This window comes from Saccopteryx bilineata, chromosome 5 (assembly GCF_036850765.1).
Source record: "Saccopteryx bilineata isolate mSacBil1 chromosome 5, mSacBil1_pri_phased_curated, whole genome shotgun sequence".
Classification (NCBI taxonomy): Eukaryota; Metazoa; Chordata; class Mammalia; order Chiroptera; family Emballonuridae; genus Saccopteryx; species Saccopteryx bilineata.
Genome location: NC_089494.1, coordinates 216,677,026 through 216,701,224, shown reverse-complemented (window position 1 = coordinate 216,701,224; position 24,199 = coordinate 216,677,026). Strand labels below are relative to the sequence as shown.

At 36.4% G+C, this 24,199-nt stretch overlaps 1 non-coding gene across 1 annotated transcript; it reads left to right on the top strand.

Annotated features, from left to right (window-relative positions):
* Positions 1 to 6,374: 6,374 nt before the first annotated feature.
* On the top strand, positions 6,375 to 6,450 carry TRNAT-AGU (transfer RNA threonine (anticodon AGU)). The gene has a single exon. It is a non-coding gene; the product is annotated as a tRNA-Thr (tRNA).
* The last annotated feature ends 17,749 nt before the right edge of the window (positions 6,451 to 24,199 follow it).

The following is a 24,199-nucleotide window of genomic DNA, read 5'->3' as shown; positions in this document are numbered from 1 at the left end:
ATAGGCAAAACAGTAAGATTTTCCTCACGTAGTGTGTCACCAACAGCATACCTTGCATTCATGCTGAACTGGGATAAATGGCTCATGTCTGTTGACTCATCCAAAGTGAGAGAAAAGAATGGTGCTGCATTTATGTCCTTCACTTGTGTTGCCTCAATTTGATTTGCCATCATGATGTTACGGTCGTGAACAGTTCTTTCTGACAGAGGCATGTCTTTTTTTCATTGATTATTTTGTCTTTATCTGAAAAGTCCTCAAAAAGTTCATTGGCAACATCAAGCATGAATGTTTTGGCATACTCCCCATCTGTGAATGTCTTTCTGTTTCTCACAATTGCTAAAGCACCAGGAAAGCTAGTCGAATTCCAGTCACCTTGTTTGGTCCAAACACAGAGTAGCTGCTGACTAGCCTGCACTCTGCATAGTAGCTCTTGACATGCTTTCTGCCTGCAGTCCCCGTTGGATATTTTGATGCCAATGTACTATGGTGTGTGTTGAAGTGCTGCTTTATATTTGACCATTTCATTGATGCCATTTTTCATTGCATATTAGACACACTGCAGAATCTGCTCTCTCCACAAAGGTGAATTCCTCTGTCCATTCCTGCTGAAAAGTACGATCCTCCTCATCTTTTTTTCTTTTAGTCATCTTTTTCGTCAAAAGGGTTTCTGCAATTAGCTAGCTGATTACTTGATTAAAAGGAGGGAAGTTTACTTCCTGACCTCACAATGACTCATGTATGTTACACATTATTCAATAAAAATTTGGTGTTGTCCTAGAGGACAGCTGTCATTGGCTCCAGCCTCTCGCAACCATGAACATGAGCGGTAGGAAATAAATGGATTATAATACATAGAATGTTTTATATATTTAACATTATTATTTTTTTATTAAAGATTTGTCTGTGAGCCAGATGCAGCCATCAAAAGAGCCACATCTGGCTTGTGAGCCACAGGTTCCTGACCCTTGGTTTACACTGTACTGATCTATGAACACCTTTGTTAATTTTTTTTCTTTTTGATTTTATTGTAAATGGGATTGCTTTCTTAATTGATCTTATTGATAGTTCATTATTAGTTTATAGAAATATGGCAGGTTTTTGTATATTGATTTTGTGGCCAGCAACTTTACTAATTGTTTATCACTTTTAACAGATTTTGGTAAACTCCTTAGCATTTTCTATATAAAATGTATCATCTGCAAATAGTGACAATTTTACATTTTTCTTTCTGGTTTAAATGCCTTTTATTTATTTTTCTAAATAATTTTTTTGGTGAATAAAATACTATGTTGAGTAAAAGTGTATGAATGGGCATATTTTTTTATTCCTGATCTTAGAAGAAAATTTTAAATGTTTCATTGTTGATTATGAATTTAGGGGTGGATTTGTCATATATTGTTTTTATTATGTTGAGATATGTTCCCTCTATACCTATCCACTTTATCGTGTTTTATTATAATTGGAGGATGAATTTTGTCAAATGCTTTTCTACCCTTTATTAAAATTATATTATTTTTGTCATTTACTTTGTTAATTTGGTGTATCACACTAATTAATTTGGGGATGTTGACCCATCCTTGTATTCCTTGAATAAATCCTGCTTGATCATTGTGAATAATTTTTTAGTGTATTTTTTAGTTTAATTTTCTAGTATTTTGCCAGAAATTTGTATTTATGTCTATCTGGGATATTAATCTGAAATTTTTGTTTTTGTATTGCATCCTTTTCTGGTTTTGGTATCAGAGTATTGCTGACCCAGTGAAATCTTTAAATAATCAGTGTTTATATAAATTTCATAAAAGAAGCCAGAGAGCATATATTATTTCCAGTGACCGAGGGAAATAAAAACTTTTCCAAATATTATAGAGGAAGTTCATTGGTCTAATATTTTCTGTTGCTAATTAATTTAGCATTAATTTAAAATGTGTTTAATGACTGACATTCTTCTAAATGTTTTACAAATATTAACTTGAAACTCATGCCAATACCATAAAGACTACTCTCATTAGCTTAGTTTGGACATGAGAACATTGTAGCACAGGTAAATTACATTATTAAATGTGTCAAAAATCATAAAAGTAATAAGTGAAGGAACCAGCATTCTACATAATCTTGACCAGTTACTGCTGTTGCCATCTTTTTGAAGCATAAACCACAACAAAGATCAGATAAATAGTTTGAACCCATAATTTCTGAGCTCAACCACAATGTTTTATATCACCTCATTAAAACAACTTCTTGAGATTTGTTGAAAATTTATTAATAATGTAATGCTGACTATGAGTACTATAAAGAATTAGTTTTATTGTGAGTTACAATGGAACACAATAAAGTAGTTTCTCTTAGAGGAAAATGTGTCTTTGTATCTTTTTAGGTGATCTAGTATCCCTATCATAGTGTTGTGTTGTTTTGTTTTGTTTTGTTTTTTTAAGTGAGAGGAAGGGAGATAGAGACAGACTCCCCCATGTGCCCTAACCAGGATCCACCCAGCAACTGTCTGGAGCCGATTCTGAGTCAATGAAATTATCCTCAGTGCCTGAGGCTGATGCTTGGATCAAGCAAGCTATCATCAACACCTGGGGAAGATGCTTGAACCAATTAAGCCACTGGCTACAGGAGTGTAAGAGACAGAGAAGGGGGAGATGGAAGGGGAAAGAATCAGATGGTTGCTTCTCCTGTTTACCCTCACTGGGAATCAAACCTGGGACATCCATATGCCTGGCTGTCACTCAGTCAATCATCCAGGGCCAACATAGTGTTCTTGAAGTGCTCCTTCTGATATATATCACCATTTTATTTATTATAATAAGGATTTAACAAATGATTATCTGTGTCTTGAAGGAGTCAAAGTCTCTTCCACATTTTGTACCTCCTAATTGATGGCAGATCTTCAAAAATCATTACTTGTTAAGTGCCTACAATTTTGTGGACACGGAGTAATACCAAAATGTAAATGGATTTTTATCTACAGGGACTTGTACTTTAATAGGTAAATAATACAACTCCTCAAATAATTAAAAGAATTACTTTAGGATTTCAACTGTTGATTTTCTCCTTCATCTCTCTCATTTTTGAGACTTATAAAAGCACTTTATTAGCCCTGGCCAGTTGGCTCAGTGGTAGAGCGTCGGCCTGGTGTGCAGGAGTCCCAGGTTTGATTCCTGGCCAGGGCATACAGGAGAAGTACCCATCTGCTTCTCCACCCTTCCCCCTCTCCTTCCTCTCTGTCTCTCTCTTCCCCTCCCACAGCCAAGGCTCCATTGGAGCAAAGTTGGCCCGGGCGCTGAGGATGGCTCCATAGCCTCTGACTCAGGCACTAGAATGGCTCTGGTTGCAACAGAGCAATGCCCCAGATGGCCAGAGCAGTGCCTCCTGGTGGGCATGCCAGGTGGATCCCGTTTGGGTGCATGCAGGAGTCTGTCTGACTGCCTCCCCGTTTCCAACTACAGATAAATACAGAAAAAAAAAGCACTTTATTGCTTAAGAACTTTATTAAATGAATCTCTACTCTATTCTGTCCAATCACTAGGTCAATCACTCAGGGGAGTGAAAAGATATCTCATCTCCTAAAAGAGATGGGGGAACGGTCTATAAAACAATAGATCACTGTATACTGATGGGACCAATAACAGTGTGTTAAGAAGATCCAACATTTATATCTATGTTTTTGTTTATATCTATATACCTACATCTACATGTACATCTATGTTATACCTATATTATTTGTGCAATATGAGCTAAATAAAAAAATGGGTGATGAGAGGAAATTTATATCCCAAAGATTTTTTTATAAAAAGTTATTTATTGATTCTACTTTTATATATTTTACAAGATTTATATGAAAATCATTAAGCAAGATATTGAAAATAATATTGAGATTTATTGTTTATACTAAACCACACCATACCCTCTATAATGTCAATTCACTCTTCTATAGTTTTTTGTAGCATTGTGAATTTCTACAGATATTATTTATTATTTTATATTGTTTGTTTTGTATTATATGTTTGTCCTCCTAGAATGTAAGTCCCAAACCCTCAGATTTTTGTTCTGTTCACTGATATATCCTAAGCATGTAAAAGAATGCCTGGCATATATTAAGTTCTTGGTAAATATATGTGAAAATAAATTGAGTTTCTATGATATTATTCTGTTGAGCAAAAAGTGTGTTAGGCTTGCTCACTTATACTTTACGTGATCCGTGCACGAGCACAGGGAACTACCAAGTGCAGTGTATAAAAGGCTGCAGGTGCTTGCCCTCAGGGCAGCAGACTGTAGATTGTGGATTACCTGCCGCCATTGGGAGGGGCGATTTTTGCTGTTTGCAGAAGATGGGCCCCCCCCACCCCGTCTGTTTCCTCATCAGCCCTGAGAGAGGGAAGTGTTTTCTCTGCCAGTTAACTAGTCTGTCGTTGTGAGACTCTAATAAATGGAATGGCCCACCATCTTCGGGCTCCATAGTCCCTTTACTTTCTGCCCAAATCCAATGTGAATCTGCATGGCCATGTCCACCAGCCTTACAGAGTGCTTTTATGAAAGATGTTATAGTACAGTAGGAAGTCCAAGAAAGCTTATGAGAGATATTTCAAATCAGTAAATTAAAGTTATCTCTAGAAAATAAAAAAAAATAGGTGACTAACAATGTCAAATGTCACTGGAGGACCAAAGAGGACCTGGAGTAAAATAAGTTTCTCGTTTGGGATCAGACTATTTGGACAAGTCAAAACGAGAAGCAGAAACAAAGAATTATTTTTTAAATTGCAGATAGTTATGTTATAAATTAAATAGACTTGAGGTTTTAAATATGAAGGAAAAAATCCAGTTCCAATAGTGAAAGAATTAATGTGAGATGGGTCAGGTAAGAAACAGATGCAACACTTGTTCAGCTTAAATCTTTGTATATATATTTTAAAAAAGTTTATAGAAATGGGGTAAGAGAAGGGAGTGTGGTGACATTGAGTGATGTATACTTATGGGATACTTTATTTTAACTGTTCAGAAGAAAGCAATACATTAAATGGGCAAAGGTCGAGATTCATATCTTTCACCTAGGAGAAATGAAATATTTGTACACACATCTGTTAAGTGGGCCAACAATGGACTTTAATTTATGTGTAGCCAAAGAGAAAACTTAATTACAAAAAATAAATATATAAAAACTAAACAGCAATACTTTCAAAAATAGATAAACTTCAATGAACTTAAAATTCACTTCCCTTTCCAGAAAAGAAAACAACACACTAGCGACTCCGCCGAGGTTTTCACATTCAGTAACATCCCACCAGTGAACACTAAAAGTGGAAAGTGAACTCCATGCCAAGATTAGACATTTGCAGTTCTGTCTGCTTTTTCAACTCTCGGCATACTCATGTAACAGGGGATGAAACAACATCATTTTAAATTTAAAAGAACATTTTGTCACGTGAAAATTGCAGATGAAATAAATCCTCCATAAGCATGCTCTGTTCTGTCGAGAAAAACAAAAAAAGTAAACAGGTTTATCAGGATCAAATCACACCACTGCTTTGAGACAAGTTGAAACATTCAGTTAGGTACTATGCATTTGCAATTTATGCATTCCTATTACACTCTTGTTTTTGTATGTACTAATGCCACATAAACAGATTCTCTGCAAAATAAACTCTACTTAGAAGATGTTAATGTTAGGACACATGCATATGAAAGCCAATAAAAGCAAATTAAAGTTGTTTCCTGGTGCTTAGATTGCCCTGAGGGGGTAAGAAAACAGGTCCCCAAATTCAGGGGAGAGGGTCCAAACTAAAAGCATGCCTAGAAACTTGAGTTTTTCTTGTTATAAAAAAAAAGGAAAAATTCAGTTATTTAAATTTTTTAGAGAAAGTGCCAGTTCTAAATACCCAGAAAATCATAAAATACATGAAAGTGTATATTTTACATGTTTAATTTAAAAATACTAAGTAGTCATTATTCTTTTGTGCTTCGAAAGTGGTTTATGCATCAAAAATGACAGGATGACAATAGTGGTAACTGCATCCTATTGTATGTTGAGCTCTCTAAGAATTATGGAAGCAGGACCAATTCTAAATTTTTGGTAGCAGGTTTACTGAGATATGTCCCAGGTCATCTAATTTACAATTAAAATATACAATTCAATGTTCTTAATAGTATTAATTTAGTACTTAGTTTAGCAATAGAATGTAGTATATTCATAGTTATGTATCCATCAGCATAAACAATTTTAAAATGTTTTCATTATTCTAACAAGAAACAACATGCTCTTTAACAATCAACCCCACACTCAGCCCTAGGTAACCATGAATCTACATTCTCTCTTTATGGAGTCCCCTCTTCTGGACCTTTAAGATAAATAAAATCATTTAAGATGTGCTCTTTTGGCCCTGGCCGGTTGGCTCAGCGGTAGAGCGTCGGCCTAGTGTGCGGAGGACCCGGGTTCGATTCCCGGCCAGGGCACACAGGAGAAGCGCCCATTTGCTTCTCCACCCCTCCGCCGCGCTTTCCTCTCTGTCTCTCTCTTCCCCTCCCGCAGCCAAGGCTCCATTGGAGCAGAGATGGCCCGGGCGCTGGGCATGGCTCTGTGGCCTCTGCCTCAGGCGCTAGAGTGGCTCTGGTCGCAATATGGCGACGCCCAGGATGGGCAGAGCATCGCCCCCTGGGGGGCAGAGCACCGCCCCTGGTGGGCGGGCCGGGTGGATCCCGGCCGGGCGCATGCGGGAGTCTGTCTGACTGTCTCTCCCTGTTTCCAGCTTCAGAAAAATGAAAAAAAAAAAAAAAAAAAGATGTGCTCTTTTGTGCCTGGCTTATTTCTCATTCATGTTATAGTATGTATAAAAACTTCATTCTTCATAGCCAAATAATATTATGATCTATGTATAATCTGCACTTTTTAATCCATTCATTAGTTGAAGGGTATTTGGGTTGTTTGCACCTTTTATATATCTTGAGTAATGTTGCTAAGAACATTAGCATACAAATATGTGTGTGGGCATATGTTTTTATTTCTCTTGGGTATACACCTATTAGTGGAATTGCTGGGCCAAATGATAACATTATATTTAATATGTTGAGGAATGCAAGACTCTTACAAAGTGCTTGCTCCATTTACATTCACACCAGCGGTGTATGAAAGTTTCAGTTTCTTTATATACTCACCAATATAGCTTACTTTGTAGATTAATGAATGGCCTCCATCAAATTCAGAAGTATTCAGCCATTAATTATTTGAAAACGTTTTATTTTCTCTAGCTTCTTTCTTTTTGCCACTTCCATTAACTATATGTTGGTGAATTTAATGGTGTCCCACATTTCTATGAGGCTCTGTTTATTTTTCTTTGTTCCTTTTTCTCTCTGCTTTTCATGTTGCATATTCTATCAGTTTATCTCCAAGTTCATAATTCTTTCTCCTGCTAGTTCAAATCTACTATTGAGGCCCTGTAGTGATTTAAAAGTAATTTTAATTATATATCTTTGAAAGTCAGTATTTCCACATAGCTTTTATTTTTTTCTACAGTAATTTCTCTCTCTTTATTGATAGTGTACAGATCTTCCTTTTTTTCTTTAAACAGAGTTTACTATAGCACTTTAAAAATCTTTTTTTAAATGTTTATTTTTTTAAATTGATTTTAGAGAGAGGAAGGGAGAGAGAGACAGACAGACGGGAACATCAATCTGTTCCTGTGTGTGCCCTGACTAGGGATCAAACTGGCAACATCTGTGCTTGTGGCCAATGCTCTAACCAACCAAGCTATTAATGGCTCCTTGGAAGTCTTCATTAAATCTGATTTTGGTTGCTATCACAGGCAAATTCTGTTGCCGGATATTTCCCCCATGTCAGAATTTTCTTTTTCTTTGCATGTCTCATAAATATTTATTTTAGAAAATATACTGTAGTAAATCTAAGTACCCTCCACTCAGGGCTTGTTATTCTTCTTCTCCTGTTTGTTTATTGAGTGGCTGGCTGGATTATGGCAGTGCAGTCTATTTCCACAGCAGCATGGAGCCTCCAATGTTGTTTCTCAGGGATTCAGCCTTGAACATGCATGGTTGCCCCGGAATAAACAATAGCTTTTCTAGAGCTACCCTTGTTTCTTTTCCTGATCTCACACAAAAAATTAGTACCAACAATTGCCAGTTAATTGTTCTGTCTTCAACAATATTCTTGGGCTAAATTGTTCCACAGACTGATCCAATTTAAATTAGGATAATTTGTAAGGATAGCTTTTAGATTTATTCTCACCCTTAGCAGAACTCTATGTAGGTCTTTTTCCTGTTCCTTTGTTTAAACTAGCTGACCTATGGTCTACACTACCTGTGTCTTCCCATTTGCTATTTCCCACACCCTCCATTGATTTTTGAGAACATGCTTTGGCTTACCTTCCCCACAATTTGTTTCCTTACAAACTATTTCTTTTGGAAAGTGGTTCCTGCTCTCAATTACACCTCCTCTGTCTGCCTGGGCAATATCTCTGAGCCATGTTCCTGGAACTGGAGACAGGAACAGGGACATCCTTCTTTTGAAGTGCCACCTCTGCCTCAGCAGCTGGGTACTCCGGAAAGAGAGGGAGTAGTCTCAACCTTTGCTCTTCTCAGTTTTCTGGTCTTGACTTGGGACCTCCACTTTATGAATAAGACAGTGAGGGTAAACAGGGCTCCTGTATTCTCAGTACACTGAGTATATGGTAGAGCTTCTATTCCACAAGTGGGAGCCAGACAGAAGGGAGCTCCTAACTCTTGGCTGCAGCCATTAGGAATATGGTCTGTAACAGGTAACTGGGTGACAGAATGTGAAATGCTGATGTCCTACCCCTGACTGAGAGCTGGAATTAAATGAAGCCCTGTGTTTCTGGCTTCTGCCTGGGTTGGAGTTTTCATCACACTGGGAGGGAAGTCGAGAGAGAGGGTGAAGGCTGTACTTCAAATTGCACAGACTTTTACTATTCTTAGAGTTTAAGAAGAATTACTTGAATAAATATTTATTTGTTGCATATGCTTGGGACAATTTCCAGAGATTTTATTTTTTAAATAATTTCACCAGTTTTCCTGGAGAGTGTATCCCACATAGGTCTTCATGTTGACATGCTGAAAATGAAAACCTCAACCTTCCTTTTTAGGAAAGCAAATCATTTCAAACTGTAGTGTTTCAAATTATTACAGATTTCCATCGACCTTTCTGAAGGCAGAAAGACTAATCCCTAATTTGGAGTCTTACTGATAACCACAGATCAGTCACAGAACCAAAGTTATAGCTTAACCAAAATGAAGACTGGCTCTGAAATTGCTGGATTCATTCTAGAAATAATATTAACTACTTTTACCTGTGTGATGCTTTTCAAAGGCTAGCACATTGTTTTAAATTAAACCTGATGGGAATTTTTTGAGGTGGTTATTATAATTTCTGTTCTATAGATAAAAAAACATTGGAGATACCGATTGCATCTCCCTCGGAGCTCTCTCTTGCTCTTCTCCTGTTGTCTCTTGGATTTCAGAGGGTTACCTGCAGGCTGTATTTCCCACACTTCCCTGTTAGCTGAGTTCTTGATGGGATCAGGCTATAGGGCAATAGTGAGAATTGCAAGAGTAAAGACAGCAGCCACATTATTTCTCCCCTCCTTCCCTGCCTCTCCTTTCTCTCCTTCTGTTTTCACCACCTGGTACATCTCTTATATAGTTCCAATTACCGCTGAACAGGACCATTCTATTTTTACATTTTCTGAGTGGTCTGGAATCTGCCCTCTTAGAAGCACCCCCTCCCTCAGACTTTCTAGTCTTGGGTTTCAAGTAACTTCTTGCTGGGTTTTGTCCATAGGTTATCTTAAACCATACCCCTTTCTGCCCCCACGTCTCCCTCATCATCCATGATCCTAAATTCCCAAATTAAAACAAACATCCTTTGTTTTAAATGTTCAAGTGGTTTCTGTTGTGGGTTAGATACTCACTGACACACTTAGATGTTAAGAGGCAGAAATGAAACTTGAATCCAGAATATATGAATCTAGTTGCAAGACTGTTTCCACTCTATACAAGAGTAGTAGCCTTTCAGACTGATTTCTGTGTTGACCTTGAATGGGAAGGGGGCATTCTATTTAATGGGGAGAAACAAAAAATATGACTTTGTGGAATGACAATTCTTAAGAAATCTATATGCTCTGAATGTAAAGAATGTTACTGGTTCTATGTCTATTCTAGAGTTATTACTAAATCTTCACACATACTTAATTTTTTTCTTTGACAGAGACAGAGAGAGAGTCAGAGGAGAGAAGGATAGATAGGGACAGACAGACAGGAAGGGAGAGAGAGATGTTAAGCATCAATTCTTCATTGCAGTACCTTAGTTGTTCATTGATTGCTTTCTCATATGTGCCTTGACTGGGGGGGTTACAGCAGAGCAAGTGACCCCTTGCTCAAGCCAGCAACTTTGGGCTAAAGCTGGTGAGCTTTGCTCAAACCAGATGAGCCCATGCTCATGCTGGCGACCTCGGGATTTCGAACCTGAGTCTTCCACATCCCAGTCCAATGCTCTATCCACTGTGCCACCACCTAGTCAGGCATATTTTGTTTTTATCAACTATAAATAGCAAATGAGATAATATATACATTAATTTAGTAGAATATGACATATTTAATTAAATATTACTTAATAAATGTCAAATCAAAAGTATTTAGCCACTTTGTCCTATGTATTTTTTTTGCCCTATGTAACCTCGGCTTTGTTTCAAGTAGGTTGGCAAAGTACTGTTTTTAAAATTCATTATTACAATAGCATAAGGTATAAAACATAAGTCATGAAAAAAATCTGTTTGGAATAACTAAAACCAGTGTTCTCTGTTTATTCTGAAATACATATTAATAGTATTTATACAAAAGTTTAAGCATTTATTGAATTTTATTTACTCACTTAAAATGTACATTTTACTTATTTTGGCATAGTAAGTTTAAATGAATCATTACTGAAATTATATGTGCTAACACTTTTTATCTGTATGTTTTAAAATGATTTGATAGAGAACTGTCAAGAAATAGTCCTCTACACACTCTTATCTAAATCCTAAATATTATGTTATTTAAAAATACAATGTAGATGACTATACTAAGATAATTATTTTTAATCTAATTTTACCTTTTTCTTAAGTGGAATACTGGTTTGGTTCTAAAGTACAGTCACAAAAGAAACGAATACCTGCTTTTCCCCATAATTAATCTTTTTACTTGACTTATCTACTAGCATATAATTTATGTCATTCAAAGCTTATATTTCCTTCTCATTATTATTATCACACTATCCACAAACTATATCAAGTGCTTACACATACACAAACTCTAGTTACCGGAAATGTATTTAATTTAAAAAAGGACCTTAATTACTTTCATAGTTAACAAAATCAAACTAAACTATATCCTGAAAAAATAGACCAAATTAAGAGATAGCTGATATATGACATGTCCCACAAACACATAGGTGTGCATACACATTCACACAATCACGCACTCACACCACACATAAGCAAACATGATGACCAAAGTCCTAGAAATTGTAATCAAATTTGTATGCTAAATGTCCCGGAAAAGCAGGCTAAATAAGTGATGACTTCTTATTATAGAATTCCCAATTTAAATAGTTACAATAAAGCCATCTGGGCATACCCACAGATGCACAGTTGGCAGCAAGCACAGCAGTTTACAGAAGGTCATATGCTAAGTTTGGACATCCCGGCATTCCCTTTGCACTAAATTTTCTAAGCCAGATTATGAAGAAAAGAGTTATGAATTTAATGCACTTGTATAGTTAGCAATATTTCTACAGTTCACATACTTGAAATCGATTGCAGTTTAAGGATACAGTTATATGCTTTCTAACGACATTCTGAACACATCGCGGGATGTAATTTCAGAGTAATTACTTTGTAAGACATAGTTCTGTAAGTCAAGTTAGTTCCTTAAATATATCATTCAAACTTGTACGTTGACTAATTTTATGATTCTGTCCATAATGACGTTTAATTTCTTTTGTTTTTTAAAGTCTAATATTTCCCCAATGAATATACAGGAATACATATTTAAAAAATTACTATGTACTGGGTAATCAACCAAGGGTGATTTTATTCTCTTGGGACATTTGATAATGACTGGATACATTTTTTTACTGTCCCAACAAAGGGAGGGGTAGGTACAGGCATCTACTAAACTTTAAACAATGCACAGGAGCCCTGGCCGGTTTGCTCAGTGGTAAAGTGTCGGCCTGGCGTGCAGAAGTCCCGGGTTCAATTTCCGGCCAGGGCACACAGGAGAAGCGCCCATCTGCTTCTCCACCCCTCCCCCTCTCCTTCCTCTCTGTCTCTCTCTTCCCCTCCCGCAGCGAGGCTCCATTGGAGCAAAGATGGCCTGGGCGCTGGGGATGGCTCCTTGGCCTCTGCCCCAGGTGCTAGAGTGGCTCTGGTCGCAACAGAGCGACGCCCCAGAGGGGCAGAGCATCTCCCCCTGGTGGGCAGAGCGTCGCCCCCTGTGGGCGTGCCGGGTGGATCCCGGTTGGGCGCGTGCGGGAGTCTGTCTGTCTCTCCCCGTTTCCAGCTTCAGAAAAATACAAAAAAAATAAAAAATAAATAAAAAATTTAAATTAAACAATGCACAGGAAAGTCTTGCTATCTAGCTGAAAATGTCCATAATTCTGAGGTGAAAATCCTGTTTCAGTATAACCTTTGACGATAATATTTTATTACCCTGTTATATTTTGTAAATACATGCATGGCCAGTTTTGTGTGTTCTATGTAAGTACAAGGAGGCTTCAATTGGGTTGGCCAAAAGCAGATTGGAGATGGCAGAATAGAGTCAGTGAACCTGGAGTCTGACTGCTATCAATTATTAAATTAGAAGAAGTGAGACAAAAATATACGAGTTAACAAACAGCCCCTCAGTGACAGGGGAGGCAGTATAAGATCTCACAAACATGTAATCAGAGTCTCTGATGCAGGGAATGGGTCAGAAAAAAATCATTTAAAGACCATAACGTTGATCATTTTCCAAATTTGGTTATGGTAATGCACATCAAGAAGTTCAGTGACTTTCAAGAAGTTTAAAAAGAAAGAAAAAGACATCCAGAAACAGCATAGTCAAACCTTTAAAAGTAAAGAGAAAGAGAAAAATCTTGATGAACAGAGAAAAATTAAAGAAACTGCAAAAGCAAGAGGATAAAAGAAACTGACATCTTTAAAAATGATTTAAACTTTTTTGTTTGCCTAAAATTTTATATCCAGTGAGAATATTATTCAAAAATATAGGTGAAATTAAGACATTTTCACATGCATAAAAGCTGAAAGAATTTATTGGTAGCAAACTGCTCTACTACAAATAAATAAAGAACTCATGAGGTTGAATGTAAATTATATGTAAATGTCTAGAGTAAAATTAGATCTAAGAGGAGTTAACACCAAACATGGAAACTAAGTGGTAAATAATATAAGATTACTCTTTTCTGTTAAATAACGTGGAAACAAATTACTGTTTAAAACAGAAAATAATTTCATTGTAATTGGAGTTTTTATTGTTCGTAGAACTGAAATACATGACATTAATATCTAATGCTTAGGGAATGGTGCATGTAATTATACTGGTGTAAGGTTCATATATTTTAAAACTGTGAATATAAAGTGATATAACTTTACACTGGTATAAGTAAAAATACACTTTATAATTTCTAGAGCAACCAATAAAATATAATAAAAATTATTTGACTAAAAAGTTATAAAATTTATTTATTAATATTAGAATAATCCAAAAGAAAGCAAAAAAGGCCTAGAAAAACAAAAATTACATGAAAAAAACACACTAAAAAGCAAATATATAGACCTAATTATGAGATATCAATAGCTATGTTTAATGTAATTAACTTAACATTTGGATTAAAAGCCATAGATTATTATACACAACGAAAAAGTAAGACTTTAAATTACCTAAAAAAAATGCACTTTAACCTCCAGTTCAATCCATGCTATTGCAAAAGGTAAGATTTCCTTCTTTTCTATGGACAAATAATATTCTATTGTGTAAATGTATCACAGTTTTTATATACTTTCATTTACTTATGGGCACTTGGGTTGTTTCCAGATTTTGGCTACCGTAAATACTACTACAAAAAACATAATGGTGCATATACTTTCCAATTCGGGTTTTGGGTTTCTTAGGATATATTTCCAGAAGTGGGACTGCTGGTTCATAAGATGGTTTCATTTCAAATTTTTTCAGAAAACTCCATACTGTTTAGCAGTGACTGCACCAGTCTGCATCCCCACCAACAGTGCACAAGGGTTCCTTTTTCTTCACATCCTCACCATCATTTCTATTTGTTGATTTATTTTTTTTTATTAATTTTTATTTCTTAAGCTGGAAATGGGGAGAGACAGTCAGACTCCTGCATGCGCGCGACTGGGATCCACCCGGCACGCCCACCAGGGGTGACGCTCTGCCCACCAGGGGGCGATGCTCTGCCCCTCAGGGGCGTCGCTCTGCCGCTACCAGAGCCACTCTAGCACCTGGGGCAGAGGCCAAGGAGCCATCCCCAGCGCCCGGGCCATCTTTGCTCCAGTGGAGCCTTGGCTGCGGGAGGGGAAGAGAGAGACAGAGAGGAAGGAGGGGGCAGGGGTGGAGAAGCAAATGGGCGCTTCTCCTTTGTGCCCTGGTCGGGAATCAAACCCGGATCCCCTGCACACCAGGCCGACGCTCTACCACTAAGCCAACCGGCCAGGGCCTATTTGTTGATTTATTGGTGATAGCCATTCTGGTAGGCAGGAGGTGTTATCTCATTGTGCTTTTAATTTGCTTCTTTCTGATGGCTAGTGACTTTGAGTATCTCTTCATGTCCACTGGCCATCTGTATGTCCTCTTTGGAGAACTGTCTATTCAGGCGCTTTGCCTTTTTTTTTTTTTTTTTTTTTTTTAATTTTTTATTTATTCATTTTAGAGAGGAGAGGGAGAGACAGAGAAAGAGAAGGGGGGGGAGAGGAGCTGGAAGCATCAACTCCCATATGTGCCTTGACCAGGCAAGCCCAGGGTTTCGAACTGGTGACCTCAGCATTTCCAGGTCGACACTTTATCCACTGTGCCACCACAGGTCAGGCTGCCCTTTTTTTTAATTGGATTGTTTGCCTACTTGGTGTTGAGTTGTATAAGTTCTTTATTTATTTTGGAAATTAACCCCTTAACAGATGTATCCTTGGCAAATATGTTCTCCAACTCACTGGGTCCTGTTTCCATTTTATTGATGGTTTCTTTTGCTGTACAAAAAGCTTTTTAGTTTAATATAGTCCAATTTGTTTATCTTTCACTTGTTTCCTTGCCTGATGAGATATATCAGCAAATATGTGATTATGAGAGATGTCTAAGATTTTATTGCCTGTGTTTTCTTCTAGGATTTATATGCAACAGCATGGATTGTCATGCAGATTATTTTACCAAGTGAAATAAGCCAGTCAGAAATACCATATGTTCTCAGTTATATGTGGAAACTAATGAACAAAATAATCTGAGAAAACAAAATAGAAGCAGAGGCATAGACTCAGGAAATAGACTAACAGATGTCAGAGGGTTGGTGAGGGCACTGAATGAAAAAAGATGAAGGGATTATATGAAAAATATACATACATAACATATGTATACATAACATATGTACTGAACACAGACAACAGTGTGATGATAACCAGAGGAAAACATAGGTGAGGGCTAGGTGGAAGCGTGCAGAGGTGGGGAAAATGGGGACAGAAAGAGATGTTTCTAGGGGCAAAGGGTGCATTATCTGGTGGGCATTTGGTAGTTTGTCAAGCTGTACCCTTGAAACCTGTATGGTTTTGTAACTCAATGTCATCCCAATAACGTTGATTAATAAAAACATTTTATAGATGAATATAAAGAAAGAGGTGCACTTTAAATATAAAGACACATAAGGTGAAGGTAAATATTAGTCCAGAAAAAGATATGTTATGCCAATAATAACCATAAAGTTGCTAGTGAAAAATATTAATTTCAGAGAAATTAGATGTCAAGATAAGAAGTATCACAGATAAAATAGGGATTTTATATTTATAAAGGTTTTTATTCAACCGAAAAACATAAAATTGCAAATATGTCCATATCCAGGAATAGAAATTCAAAATAAATTAAGAAAAATTGACACTAAAATTCTGTATTTATCGACATATTGTATCAATCAACAGGTAACACTGATGGAGGCTTAGTGAAGATATCTCACATTTATTATTATACTAATGTAAGCCAAGAAACAGATCATCAATAGATGCCAATTTTGGCCCAGGCTGAGTGACTCAGTTGCTTAGAGCGTTGGCTTCACCTATGCATGTCCTGTGTTCCATTTCCGATCAGGGCACACAGGAAAAACAACCATCTGCTTTTCTCTCCCTACCCGTGCCACTTCTCTCCCTCTTCCTCTCCCACTGCCAGTGGCTCAAGTGGTTTAAGCATCAGCCCTGGGTGCTTAGGATAGCTCAGGTAATTCGAGCATCAGTCCCAGGCAGGGGTTGCTGGGTGAGTCACAGTTGAGGTGCATGTCTCATTATCTTCCCACCTCTCACTTAAAAAAAATAAAAATCAACCAATGACGGCATGAATAAGTGGAACAATGAATCAGTATTAAAAAAAAAAAAGGACAATCTCAAACCAATATATTTCCACAAAGAGTTTTAATTCAATGAATGTATATGTTTTATCCAGGAAATTAATCCAATCATACCATTTAGATCATGTCAAGGACATAAACAATATAAAATGAGTTGACATTTTCTGAGCACATAGTAAATGATAAAGCATAAGAAAAATTTGTTCAGGCCAGTGGTAACCAGAAACCAGCTTGGAATTATCCAACTTGCTATGGATAAATCAAAACCCCTGGCCCTGGCCGGTTGGCTCAGCGGTAGAGCGTTGGCCTAGCGTGCGGAGGACCCGGGTTCGATTCCCGGCCAGGGCACATAGGAGAAGCGCCCATTTGCTTCTCCACCCCTCCGCCGCGCCTTCCTCTCTGTCTCTCTCTTCCCCTCCCGCAGCCAAGGCTCCATTGGAGCAAAAGATGGCCCGGGCGCTGGGGATGGCTTTGTGGCCTCTGCCCCAGGCGCTAGAGTGGCTCTGGTCGCAATATGGCGACACCCAGGAGGGTCGCAACATGGCGACGCCCAGGATGGGCAGAGCATCGCCCCCTGGTGGGCAGAGCGTTGCCCCCTGGTGGGCGTGCCGGGTGGATCCCGGTCGGGCGCATGCGGGAGTCTGTCTGACTGTCTCTCCCTGTTTCCAGCTTCAGAAAAGATGAAAAAAAAAAAAAAAAAAAAAAAAAAACAAAAAACAAACAAAAAAAAAACCCTTATGACACTCATAAAGATCAAGGTTAACTGAATTTAGTGGCCATGCTGACTTAATGCAGAACATTCTGAGTCTTGTTGTTTCCAATCTCAATAACAACTCTTTGTTTTCAGTACTAATTTACATAACACAAAATGTTGTTTCTGATCTACTATTTTCACAAAGCTAAAAATACTGTGTATCCCAGTGTGTCACAAAAATGTGTGGATCATGCCTCACAGTAACACACACACAAACACACACACATACACACTGTCATTCACACAGAAACCTGGAATTAAAAAACTGTTTCATAAAATAACATATCCTCTTTACAACGCATAATGGCAATCTGCTACATTCTGCACTATTTCATAATATTCTATTCTACTCTCTCCAATTCAATTAATACTGGGCTTAATCCATTAAAATTATTGTATGATACACTAATGGATCATGAACCAGAATTTGACAATTAACAGACTATAATGAACATATTTGGTAAGATTAAGCCCCCATGTATAATAATAATAAAAAGTGAAGTGTCTATAATCATTATAATAAACTATTTAGATAATCATATTGTAAATAGAAGTTATTTAACTTGATTCTATTTAATTAGAAAAAAATCAATAACTTGATTCTCATACTGTTCATCTGTGGGGCAATCATGATTTGTAGTGTGTTATTCAATCTTTGTGACCCCTTTTCCTTTTCAATTAAATGGGTTGTATATATAAAGATGATTTCTTCAATGAGCCTTGAGAAGTCAATATATAATGAGATGTGCAAAAGGAAGGAAAATTGCAAGTATTGATAAAAAGATTTCGGATACTATAAGATCAAGAGAAGAAAATCATACAGAAGTCTGATCTGTAGTGGCACAGTGAATCAAGCATCGACCTGTAACACTGAGGTCGCTGGTTTGAAATTCCGGGCTTGCCTGGTCAAGGCAGATATAAGAAGAAACTGCTATGAGTTGATACTTTCTGCTCCTCCCCTCACCATATCTCTCTTTTTTACCTCTCTTTAAAATCAATAAATAAGATCTTTTAAAAAAAATAAAAAAGAATGAAAAGAAAATCATACAGAAGAATACAAATTAGAAAATAAAAAATAAATATACATGTGTATATATGTATGTATGTATATCCAATACACATATATATGTACACATTTATGCATGTACAAATTATTGAACAAAAAAATAAAAGATAAAAAAATAATATGTGATGCTTCTGCTGTAAAATGAGAAATATGTCAATATCAAGACCCTTTTAAAAACAGAACTTAGTAACAATGATAGTAAAAATGTACTGAGCTCTTGTACTTGTCAGGTGCTTTTCTAGATGCTAAACCTGTACTAATTCATTTACAGTCCTAACAAGACTAGAAGGCCAATGCAGACATTAACTCCATTTCATAGAGGTGAAATCCCAGCTAAGGCTTTCAAGATAATATAGTTAATAAGTCTTGGAGTTATGATATGAGTCCTATTTATCTAGCCCCAAAGCCTATACCCTTAACTCTTACTTCATACCCCACAGTTACCAGACTGTAAACTAGACAATGTTATGTTCATGTTGTATTTTTCCAAAATGAGAAGTGAGGGATGGCAGACAGACAGACTCCCGCATGCGCCCACCGAGATCCACCAGGCATTCCCACTAGCCTGCGATGCTCCGCCAATCTGGGACGTTGCTCCACTGCAACCAGAGCCATTCAGCACCCAGACCAACTTTGCTCCCATGGAGCCTTGGCTGTGAGAAGGGAAGAGATAGAGATAAGGGAGAGGGATAAGGGTAGAAGAGCAGATGGGTGCTTCTCCTGTGTGCCCTGGCTGGGAATCGAACCTGGGACTTCCACACGCCAAGCCAATGCTCTACCGCTGAGCCAACTGGCCAACGCAATAAGAAGCTTTTTTAGAGTCACACAATTCAGTAAATGCCAGAGCCTCAACAGGGATGTTCTACATAATATTATATTTGCAGTATGGTATTTAAAATCACAGGTACACATTTTTTGGACACATATTCAAATGGAAAGAATTAAGGATTAAGGATTGTAGTAAGGAGGAAAGGGCCTATGCTTGCTGGAGGATGTTTGTATGTCACATTTAATAGCCAAATAAAGAACTGTGGGGCAATTCAGTCCTGGCAAGTGTTATACTAAGTGTAATAAAGACCTGGGGCCATAGTTGTTGAAATATATCTTTACACATGTTAACAGAAAAGACTGGTTATGGCAGATAGTAGAAATTCTCTAAATTACTCACCTTATACCAAAGACAAATATAAATTCTTGGTATATTTTATAGTAAAAAAAATGAATAAAAACAAAAAAATAAAAATGGTAAATTTATATTATGTCAAAGATATTTTAGAGGTATAAAGGAAAGTAAAGCATCATTCTAAAATCAAGAAAAAGTGGATAAGTTATAAAAACATCTCACTAAAATCAAAAGCAATCATGTGGGGAGACCCAAAAACAATCTAAAGTGTTTGCAAACTTATTACCAAGAAAAAATTACTAAGCTTAATTAAAAATATGTTCAAAAATCAACATTAAATACATTTATAATTTTAGTAGGAAAATAAACTCCACAAATAAAAGGAGATAAAGTGGTACTTTGCAAGCAGACACGATGACCAAGGATATATATAGGTCATAAAAGAATAGAGTCTATCATGTGGCTTCAAAGGGATTAAAATTTTGGACTGAAATCTGACAGACCTGGGTTTAAATTTAGGTTCACTGAATCTCATAGAAGCTATGTGTAGTTAACTTCAAATCTTCTTCAGAAAGATGACTGCTTTTAAAAATAACCTTGTTTATTCATCTGGATATTGTTTCTATCTTTTAAGGAAATTTTCTATTGCAATTTCTGCATGATTGTCTTACATTACATTTTATCTTTGTGGGTTTGGCTCATTTATGTTTTTTAATAAGTACTTTGCATTCCCTCTTATCTTCCTTCTGTGACTTTGTCATTCTTTCCCTCTTCTATTGACCTATAGCCTGAATATTATTTAATGGAGGAATAATAATAGTAAATTAGCATAAATAATACATATGAAAGAAACAGTATAGAGCATAGGAGGGAGAATCAATTTTGGAAAATTTTAGAGATAGTTTTGAGAAGGATTTGAAGATAGGTAATTTGAATTTAAAAAATATATAATGGGGCCTGACCTGTGGTGGCACAGTGGATAAAGCGTCGACCTGGAAATGCTGAGGTCGCCGGTTCGAAACCCTGGGCTTGCCTGGTCAAGGCACATATGGGAGTTGATGCTTCCAGCTCCTCCCCCCTATCTCTCTCTCCTCTCTGTCTCTCTCTGTCTCTCTCTCTCTCCTCTCTAAAATGAATAAATAAAGAATAAAAAAAATGAATAAATAAAAAATATATAATGGATAATTGGGATATACTTATAAGTAAAAGTATTTTTTCAATAAATGTGACAGTCATAAAGAAAAAGGGCATGCACCAAATAAAACCAGCCTAACATTGAAAAATTTATTTTAAAACTGACCCATATTTGAATTTGACTAAAATGACAACCTAGGAGATTGAGGAGAAAAAAAAAAAAAACTGAAGAAAATTCTGAAATGAATCAGGCTACTATTGAATAGAAAGAGGAGAATGTTGTATAATATAAAGCCTGGAACTGGATTTAGATGTCCTCTTATGTGAGCATCTGGGGAAGGGTCACATAAGGCCGACAGTTTTGTTCAGTACAAATAAAATGGTTGTCTCTAAGATCTATCAGATGTCACTTGGCAGATCTAGTATAAGTATGAGTCAATAACAAAAAAAATAGAGTTTATGTAAAATCAAGAGATAGATTTCTAGAAAAGAAATATTGTTTTATGAATTAAACCAGAAAGATAATATAGTATATCAAGTCAATATAGGTTGAAATGGATGTGAGTATCTTAAAATTTCATTAGAAGGACAATATCAACCAAGTAGGATAGTGGCATTATCAACTTTTATTAAAAGCACTGGTATATCAAGCTTTCTTTCTTTCTTTTTTTTGCAGGCATAAGAATGCATATATTTTAAAATTTATGCACAAGATCAATATGTAAAATAGACATTAATGAAACTTCAGCGATGGCAGCAGTTGAAAGGCTCACATTTCGAATACGGACCACACTGGAAATCGAGCAACCTTAAACACTGAAGTAATGATGGCTTTTCTTACAATGCAATAAACTCACACATGCACACACACACTACTCAAAGTTGTAAAATAATTTAAAATATCAATTGTTAATTGATTATTTTCTAATATAAATTATAAAAGTTTTCCTGCATTTCAGAATATTTGTTTTACTAGTAACTTATGCAAGGGCATAGGATGCATCAGAGATAACTGAGAAATAAGAAAGGTAATGATGGTTAGCCTGCTTCCTCTATAGGGGGCTTAAAATAATAGAAGAGAATTGATTAAAAATGTATTTGAGGCATAGGCATATAAATTCATTAAAAATGACAGTAACTGTGAGCAAGAAGGAATAAAAGTTGTGAGGCATGGAGTCTAAGACACTGGCTTAGAATGTGATGGTGTCAGAAATAAAAATATATTTTTCAAAAACTAAAAATCTTACATGGAAATAATCTAACTTGTGATAATAAGAAATTATTACAGAGGAGAAAGAAGAGTAAAGAAAGGACCAGAAGCCCCATTTTTATTTCAAAGTGTCAAAGTATGGGTATAATTTAAAATAAAGATAAAAACACCTCTTACATAAAGGAAATATAAAGCTCTGAGATTTAAAGAACATAAGTAGGTATTTCCAATTGCAAAATCATTTAATGGAGTTCAAAGCAAGAGAGTAGAAATTGAAGAAACAGCAGGCAATAGAAATATTTCATCTTCACCTACTCTGTGTAAGCCTTTCTAAATATTCTGGTCACGGGCTTTTACTTATTATACTCTCTTCTTAGACATTCCCTCCTGCTTCCAAGATATATAATATCAGCTCTTTATTGTTAGTGTCCACTGTGAAACAGCTATTTCAACATTTCACAGGAGTAGCACAGAAGGGATTTTGTGGGTGACTGGTAGATAGATAAAATAGATAGATGATAGATAAATAAATAGATAGATGATAGATAAATGATAGATAGATGATAGATAGATAGATGATAGATAGATAGATAGATAGATAGATAGATAGATAGATAAATAGATAGATAGGTAAATGATAGATGACAAATGGATGGTAAGAGACAAAAATAATCCATACTGTGTTTGCATTGCAAGCCAGAAGCAGTTCCTTGTTCGGAAATATGTAATTGTTATAATCCACATTTGGTCCTTAATTTGGGGTAGATATGCAGTAAAACAGGACCATTTCAGTTTGTTCTGGAAACCTAGACTCTTGATCGGATTGTACCATTTGCCTTGGGTGTGAGCTACTTCAGCAGAAAGAAGTTGAGAGGGGTATCTCTCGTTCAAAGCACTTAGGTCTCATGTAGCAGTTGGCATGACTGGATGCTGCATTGAGAGCTAGCCGATTTACCGTGAAATATGCAGTGGCAGGGCGAGAAAGACACTTGTCTCTCCCGAGGCAGCACACACTAAGGGCAACTGTCGGCCTGTGGTTCTTCCTTGCTGGAGATGGAGAATCAAAGGCATTTAAGTCAGCTTGAGAGTGCTAATGAGTCCTTCCAATCCAAGATAGAAGCTTATTCACTAGATATATAAAACTAAGATTGAAGCCAGTGACCAGAGGATGCTACGACAATGCTAAAACCCAGGATGATATCTCACTGTCGCTATCCCATCTGGGTCCTGTCTTTGTCTATAACCTGACCCAGGTCGAAGGTTAAAAACCCATACTCATCCACTAAGCACATTATGAAATCCTGATTTTGTTTTTATTAAAATGATATTCAGCATCACTTGCATAGCCTTTTTACATTGTTACACAGGATTATATTTATTGTTTGTAACTAAAGTTAATGTTTTACTGGGAGTGAAGTTTCATGAGGAAGTAATTAATAAAAAAAACAAAATAAGTAATTTAAATCAGATTATAAAGTAATATATTCTCAGTACATAAGATTTATGGGTGAATTTTGTCAACTCCCTAACAATTCTATTCATATTGTTGCATTTATTAACATCCAATGACAATTACACTAAATATCTCACACACATTCCTTGGCAAATATGCCTCCAGTATTTTGGTAATGGAGGATGTGAAGGAGGCAAAATGTAGAAGAGAGGGATGAGGTCCTACTTGAAAATCTCTTGCTCTGAAAACATTCTCTTCACTTAGAGTGAATTATTATTTAGTGTGGATTTGATGGAATTGAATAAATCTTATTCAGTGCTTTTTCCTGTGTCTTAAAGAATGCCTATGTGAAACTGTTTATTATGCTTTTTGAGCAGATAAATGCAGAAATTATGACTGGCAGTTATATGTGAAATTTTATTTATCTAGGCCAATCTAGCAAGCTCAATCTCTGTAAGTTGAAATGTGTGGGTGTTCATTGCTAGCTCTCTTTATATTCAGTCTCAAATAATAGTTACTGATCACCACTTACATATCAGAACTAGTGCTAAGCTCTTCAAAAACAATTTATTACTAAATACTCTGAAAAATCTCTGAGGCAAATGTTATTATACCCAGTTTATGGATGAGAAAACTGATATAAAAATGGTTAACTTCCCCAGAATTAATAGCTATAAAAATGATAACTGAAAAATTTAAATTTAGTTCATAGGTAGTGTGATTTAAATTCTAATGGTTTTTTGTTGATGCTGTTGCCTTTTTTCTTGTTTCTGCCTTTCTTAGGTGCCATTAGAAAATCAACCTATGTTCCCGGGAGACTCTGGTATTCAAATATCTTTTCCTG